Genomic DNA, 7,233 nt, shown 5'->3' with positions numbered 1-7,233 from the left:
CTTGATGGTTTAAGCACTTAAAATACATCACACTATTGGAAATATACTGACATACAGATGTGACAAAACAGCAACAAACAAATCAGGATAGACAACCTTAGAAACATAGCTTTGTGGAAATGAAAACTACAGTGTATTGAAGCATTTATAAAGCACATATGAATGCCTTATTCTGCATGACCATATTTTAGATCCCTTATCCTATCCTACACCTAAACTTAACAACTACCTTTCTAACCAACAATTCATGAGTTTATTGAGGCAAAAGTTGTTATTAATAGTTGGTTCAAATATTGTTGTTCATTTTTTTATTAGTTTTTTATGATTTGTTGTATGATGAGGTGGTGTTATGTGGTGTTTTTTTTTTTTTATTCATAGTGAATCCAAAGACTTGTCACAAAGTTCTCTGAGAAGAAAAAAAAAGAAAAAGAAAAAAAATAGGAAGTGACTACGGAGGTGTGACTATGTGTGAAAAGCTGAACTCTACAAGCGTGAACGCCCAGAGCGCAGTGCTGGACCATCACATTCACTGGAATTACAAGGTAGGTTAGAAAATAAACATAATTTTTTGCTCATTTAAAAGCTATTCACACTGTGTCTATGCTGCAAGTTAGTAACGCGACGAAGGAAAGCACATAACCGTTTGTTTATTCATGTGCAACAGACTAGATGATAGATAATTTTGGCGTTGCGCGCAGTATAGACCGCGTGTTATCTTTATAGTTATCTTCTGTATACACAAAACTTGTGTAAGATACAAACCAAGAGCAGCAGCATTATTGTTATGTAAAACTCAACAGTTTGTTGATGTTTCAGTATCGACTACAATATTTTTATGTCGTTTGTTCAGCTTGCGAAACATGTCGTTGACGTTGTAAGAAGACAAAAATCCCCACGGTTTGGTGAGGATGAAATATTGACACATGTAATACTGGAAAAGCCCACTGCATGGTTCATATGCAATAAAAATGTGTCATACAGTCCAATAATTAGAGTAACGCGGGGTTATTTGTAACACACGTGGTTTGAATATTTCCACACAGTATTTATTAGTTACCATATCAACATTATATACACACACACACACTACCGGTCAAAAGTTTGGGATCAGTAAGGCTTGTAATGTTTTTTAAAGAAGTCTCTTCTGCTCATCAAGGCTGCATTTATTTGATCAAAAATACAGAAAAAAAACTGTGATCTTGCAAAATGTTATTACAATATAAAATAATGCTTTCTATTTTAATATCCTTTAAAATATAATTTATTTCTGTGATGCAAAACTGAATTTCCATCAGCCATTACTACAGTCTTCAGTGTCACATGATCCTTAAGAAATCATTTTAATATGCTGATTTATTATTAGAATTATCAATGTTGGCATCAGTTGTGCTGCCAAATATTTTTTGGGAAACTGTGATTACTTTTTTCAGGATTTTTTGATGAATAAAAGTTAAAAAAGAACAGCATTCATTCAAAATAGAAATCTTTTCTAAAAATATAAACCTTTGCTATTACTTCTCAACAATTTAACACATACTTGCTGAATAAAAGTTTTAATTTCTTAAAAAAAAAAAGAATAAAAATTTAACATGACCCCAAAACTTTTGAATGGTAGTGTATATTGTTAGAAATATTTCTATTTTAAATAAATGCTCTTCTTTTTACTTTGTATTCATCAAAGAATCCCTGAATAAAAGTATCATAGGTTCCAAAAAAAAAAAAAAAAAAAAAAATGAAGCAGCACAACAGTTTCCAGCACTGATAATAAATCAGCATATTAGAATGATTTCTGAAGGATCATATGACACTGAAGACTGGAGTAATGATGCTGAAAATTCAGCTTTGCATCATAGGAAAAAATTAGATTTGAATATATATTAAAATAGAAAAAAGTTATTTTACATCATAATAATATTTGACAATATTACATATTTTCCCTGTATTTTTGTTCAAATAAATGCAGCCTTGATGAGCATAAGAAACTCCTGTAAAAAATATAAAAAATCATTCTGATCCCAAACTTTTGACCGGTAGTGTGTATATATATATATAAAATAAATGTGCGCCAAAATTAAAAAATCCTTTGAAGATATCGCTGAACATTTATTTTACCATAGTATAATTAAAATTCTGGCTTAACTAAATTTTTCATCTCAGTTTTTTTTTTTTTTTTTTTTTTTCATAGACAAATATGCTATTATTTTAAACTCCAATCTGTTATTTATCAGCTTTTAATGGTTTGATAACTAGCAGAAGACACTTACCAGTTTTAAATTCCAGTTGCGCAGATGGGACACGTTGTAACCATAGACTATAGGTTGTAACACTGCGTTACAATGTGCCATTCTATGATATTAGCGATGTAATTTACTTTAATTAATTTTAATGAGAAAACAATTTACTTTAATTAATTTTAATGAAAACACAAGAGAAACAGGTGAATAAAAGACTGACAGTCCATTTTTAATGTTTAGAAATTATTATTTCAAGACATGTAAAAATTTTTGCTCATTTACGTGGGTGGTTCCAAGGCATTGTTATTATTTTATTAACAAAATATTTTAGTTTGTTACAAAGTGCCCCTCAGATGTTACAATGTACCCCACCTACAGGGCATGTTGTCACATTTCACTTCCATGTTTAAAGAAAACAGTATACACTGTAATTATTAAACAAAGCTACATATTTATACTAAGTGTAAAATTACTGTGGATAAAAAAATATATATATATTCTGAACCCCATGTGGATGTACACAAACTGAGAAAGTCAAAAAGTGTTACTTTGTGCCCCACTCTACCCTAACTTATATGTACAAATGAACAGTTTATTATTATTAGTGTACTGCAAACATTGTGATGTAATGCAGATAAGCAATACTATATTGTGTGTGTTTATGGTTACAATTACGCATTTTTTTTTTTAATTTCTATTGTAATCAGTTATAGAGGAGACCAGGGCTAGTTGTCACAGGGGTTGTATATCGAATAACCACACTAAAAAAGCATATATTAAGGATAAATGTCTACTATATAATGTTGTCACCGTTTTATTGTTTGACATTGTATAATATATAAATTTTTATTTTTTACTGTTGCTGAAAAGCCACTGTTTACTGGCAGGTTCCATTGTGACAACTTACACATACTGTGTGACAATATGCTATGTAGTGCAGGATGCCTCCTTTGCATGCCACAAACGGGAAACATGGTCAGTGAAGTTCCTGATGTTCACAAGCTGATTTGAGGTCAAGACTTTAAGGTGTCTTATTGATAGTTTCTCCATTATTTCTGCATTATATATTGAAGAATAATAAACTGAATAACTTTTATTTTTTTTTATTCTGAACGAAAAGTAGGCTACTTGATAGTATCTGACATTGTAAGTCCTGCAAATCTACTGATAAGAAAAAACATTTTGATGCAATATGGTGTCTGTGGTTTTTTTTTTTTCATTAAAAACAAAAAGGCTTCACATACGTATTCATTTCCTGCTCTCAGCAAGAGATTGCAGATAAATATGCAATGACGAGAGGAAAACAAAAATGCTTTCCAGAACATGTAATCATGAGAAATAGTTGTTACCACTCTCAAAGCTGCCCTCCCACATTTCTGGTTAAAAAAAATACTTAAAAGTGACGTGTGCCATTTTTACTTATCCTATTTAAAATGCAGACTGCAGAGACAACTCTAAAGCCCAAAGTAGGCCTATATTTAAAGTTTTTACATGTATGCTACAGTGCATGTAATGGAAATATTGTCATTAGTATTGTACGTGTGCTGTGTGATCTGCACCAAAACCAAACGGATTGGAGCAAGTTCTTAATGTGGGCGGAGTATGCACAAAATTCCCTCCAGAAGCCTGCCACTGGCATGACACCCTTCAAATGTGTCCTAGGCAACCAACCGCCTCTGTTCTCAGTTTCTCAGTTTTTTAAAGTCTTCTGCAGTGTCTTGGGCATGACATGGTGTTCTAAAAGCATTTTTTTTCTCGTTCCACTGCTTGCATTTTTCCAGTGCAAAAAGGTGTTCTGTGTGAATGGCCTAAAAGAAAGCCATTTGAGGGGTGAAGGCGTAAACATCATGTTTTGTGAGAGTATCAAAACATTGTCCAACCAGTGTCTGAGTTTGGGGCAGGACTGTTCATTTGGCCAGCCAGTAGCAGTAGGGAGTTCAGGTGTTTGGGAAACCTGTTTGAAAACAGTTTCAAACAATTTCAGTTTCATGAAATGGAGCAGAAATTAAACACTTTACTTTTGGCGCAACACTTACCTTAAAACTAGTGTGTTTAATAAATTTTAACCATTATAAACAAACAGGGGAATAACTCCTCCTCCATTTTAGATGGCTACTTTAAAGTATATTGGAAGGAACCAAATTTAATTGTATATTGTCTTTTCAGTCATTTTTTGTTCTCAGATGCACAAGATGGTGACTCCTCCCACCGCATTGACTCCTCCCACCACTGGAAATAACAGTAATTTCAACCAATTCGTTGACTCAGAGTTTCGCTACACTCTCTTTCCTATATTCTACAGCCTGGTCTTTATCTTTGGGTTGCTGGCCAACTGCTACGCTCTTTATGTGCTGCACCGTATGCGAGAGTCTAAAGCTATGAATGAGATTCGAATCTACATGACCAACTTGACCATTGCAGACCTGCTGTTTGTGGTCGCTCTACCGTTCTGGATTGACTACTACAAGAATCATGGTAACTGGAAGAACTCAGATGCCCTCTGTCGTATCACAGGATCATTGTTCTTCATCAACACATACTGCTCTATTCTCTTCCTTACTATAATCAGCATTAACCGTTACTGGGCCGTTACCAAGCCGCTGGTGGCTGCTTCTTCTGACTGCTGGAAACGAGGAGCAATCGTCTCAGCACTCATCTGGGTCATTACTTTAGCAGCATCAGTTAAATCTCTCATTGATGATGGAATTCCGAAGAATACGGAGAATAACAACATTTCTCGCTGTTTTGAGGGTTATCAAAACGAGCCTGACTCTACAAAATATGCAATGGCCATCACGCACTTCATCATTATTAGCTTATTCTTTCTTCTTTTCTTGATGGTGATCATCTGCAACATCTCGATCGCTCGAGCTCTTCTGTCACAATCCATCAGTCAGCCTCGAGCCAGCACAGGAAAGCGTCCCGGTGGTACCAAGCGCAGAGCTTTGAGGATGCTGTGTGCTGTCATAGGCGTCTTTGTGGTCTGTTTCCTGCCCACCATGTGGTGCAGGGTCCCTGGGTGTTGTCAGTGCTGTACCTGAACAAAGATTGGAGTAAAGAAACACGGCAAAGCTTAAACGATGCTCACCAGATCACCCTCATGCTTATGGGGTTCAACTGCCTTCTGGACCCGCTGGTGTATTGTTTCGCCACCACAAAGTTCCGCATGTACATCCAGAATCATTTCACAAAGGTCAAGAATAAAAAACACTGCTCACGCAGCACATTAAGCACGATGATGTCACTGAAGATCAGAAATCAGAGTGAATTATGAATGTTGAAGGAAAAAATAAAAGGCTGAGAAATACTTGGTGTCGTCTTATTCTAATTAGAATCTTATTCAGCCAGTTTCAGATTTTAGCTGGATTTAATTTAGGTTCTTTTGGATTCTTAAAGGGATAGTTTCATCCAAAAATTTAAATACTGGCATCATTTACTTATCCTTCATGCCGTTCCAAACCTGTATGACTTTTCTTTCTCTCTTTTAAAGATATTTAAAAAAATTCCTAAAAAATGATGACAGAACTTTCATTTGATGTAATCAAATGATTGACATGATTTTCAGTTGATTGCTACTTTTGCAGACATTACATTCAAACGGGGGAGAATTTGAAACTCTTCAAATTATTCAACGCATATGATAAATGCTTTATATACTGAATTATTAAAGGGGTCATATGATGTTGTAAAAAGATTTTTTGGTGTAATGCAGTTTATGCAGTTTAAGTTTCAAAAAACACATTATTTTCCACATACCATACATTATTGTTTCTCCTCTGTGCCCCGCCTTTCTGAAACGCGTCTATTTTTACAAAGCTCATTGTTCTGAAAATATTTGGGTTGAACTGTTCCAGAACAGTGTTGTAAATACAACTAACCACTGATTTCTAGTTTTGTCCTCTTTGGGAAGGCCAAACAAAGTAGTTTTGCTCTCACAATGAAACACAGCGTCTCCACAATATGGCGGTGGCGGCAACAACGAGAATAAAAGTTACACTTTCTTTCTTTGCGTGAACATTTGGGCGGCGTTATGCAAATCTTCCCACATTGTGACATAGACATGTGGGGGCATGTTAGAATGGGCCGTTTTAGGAGGGCGTGGTTGGCTCTTAACTTTTAGAAAGAATATCTCTTTGGATTTGAGACTTTAGTCTTTGCAACTTTACAGATCTTCTTTATGCACCAAGAGCTTGTAACACTCCAAAGAGAAGGGAAAAGTTGAAATCGCATCATATGACCCCTTTAAGCTTTTTCAGCCTCATAATTGATTAAAATCTTTTTGTCTCTTAAAGAAATAATTCACCAAAAAAGGACAGTTCTGTCATCATTTACTCACCCTCATATTATTCTAAACATGCATGATTTTTATTCTTCTTCTGTGGAACACAAAATGTGATGACAAAATGTTTATTTTGGGGTGAACTATGCCTTTAAATGTTTGCACTTGTGTAGGTGGAATATCTGTATAGGTTAAGCAAACCTATTTTCTGTAAAATATGGTGTTCTATTCTCAGTAAGATGTGGTGTTAATTTTTTGTGTTAAGAATAATGAAAACATGATGTCATATCTGGAGACAGTCTACTCTAGTATAAGGATGAGAAGACATTTTTTTTTTTTTTTTTTTTTTTTTTTAGACATAATGCAGATGAAAGAAGCTACCCTTTCTTTTGTAATGGTTTGTTTTTCAGAATGGGGAACCTGAACTGCACACATCCACTAGAATTGTGGCTTAAAATACCCTGGTCTTGATCTAGAAAACAAAATGTTTTTTCCCCTTCTTTTGTACTGCTTAAGATAATTTTATCCATGACATTTTACAGTGTTGTGATATTATTTATTTAACAGTATGTGATACATTTTCTTCTCATATACTGTAAGTTGAAATCTGTTTTCTATATATGATTTACATTTAATGCTTTGCAAAACCTGACTTTTAAGAAAATACATGTTTAAATACCCATGAAATGTCTTGCCATTTTTTATTATTTAAAAAGGTGT

The 7,233-nt window shown here is 34.3% G+C and overlaps 1 pseudogene; it reads left to right on the top strand.

Moving 5' to 3' along the window:
• The first annotated feature begins 433 nt into the window (after nucleotides 1-433).
• Nucleotides 434-5,541, top strand: LOC109088602 (annotated as a pseudogene).
• The last annotated feature ends 1,692 nt before the right edge of the window (nucleotides 5,542-7,233 follow it).

The sequence above is a fragment of the Cyprinus carpio genome, chromosome A17, assembly GCF_018340385.1.
Source record: "Cyprinus carpio isolate SPL01 chromosome A17, ASM1834038v1, whole genome shotgun sequence".
Classification (NCBI taxonomy): Eukaryota; Metazoa; Chordata; class Actinopteri; order Cypriniformes; family Cyprinidae; genus Cyprinus; species Cyprinus carpio.
Note: the sequence above shows the minus strand (reverse complement) of the source record. Positions and strands in the feature narration are given on the sequence as shown.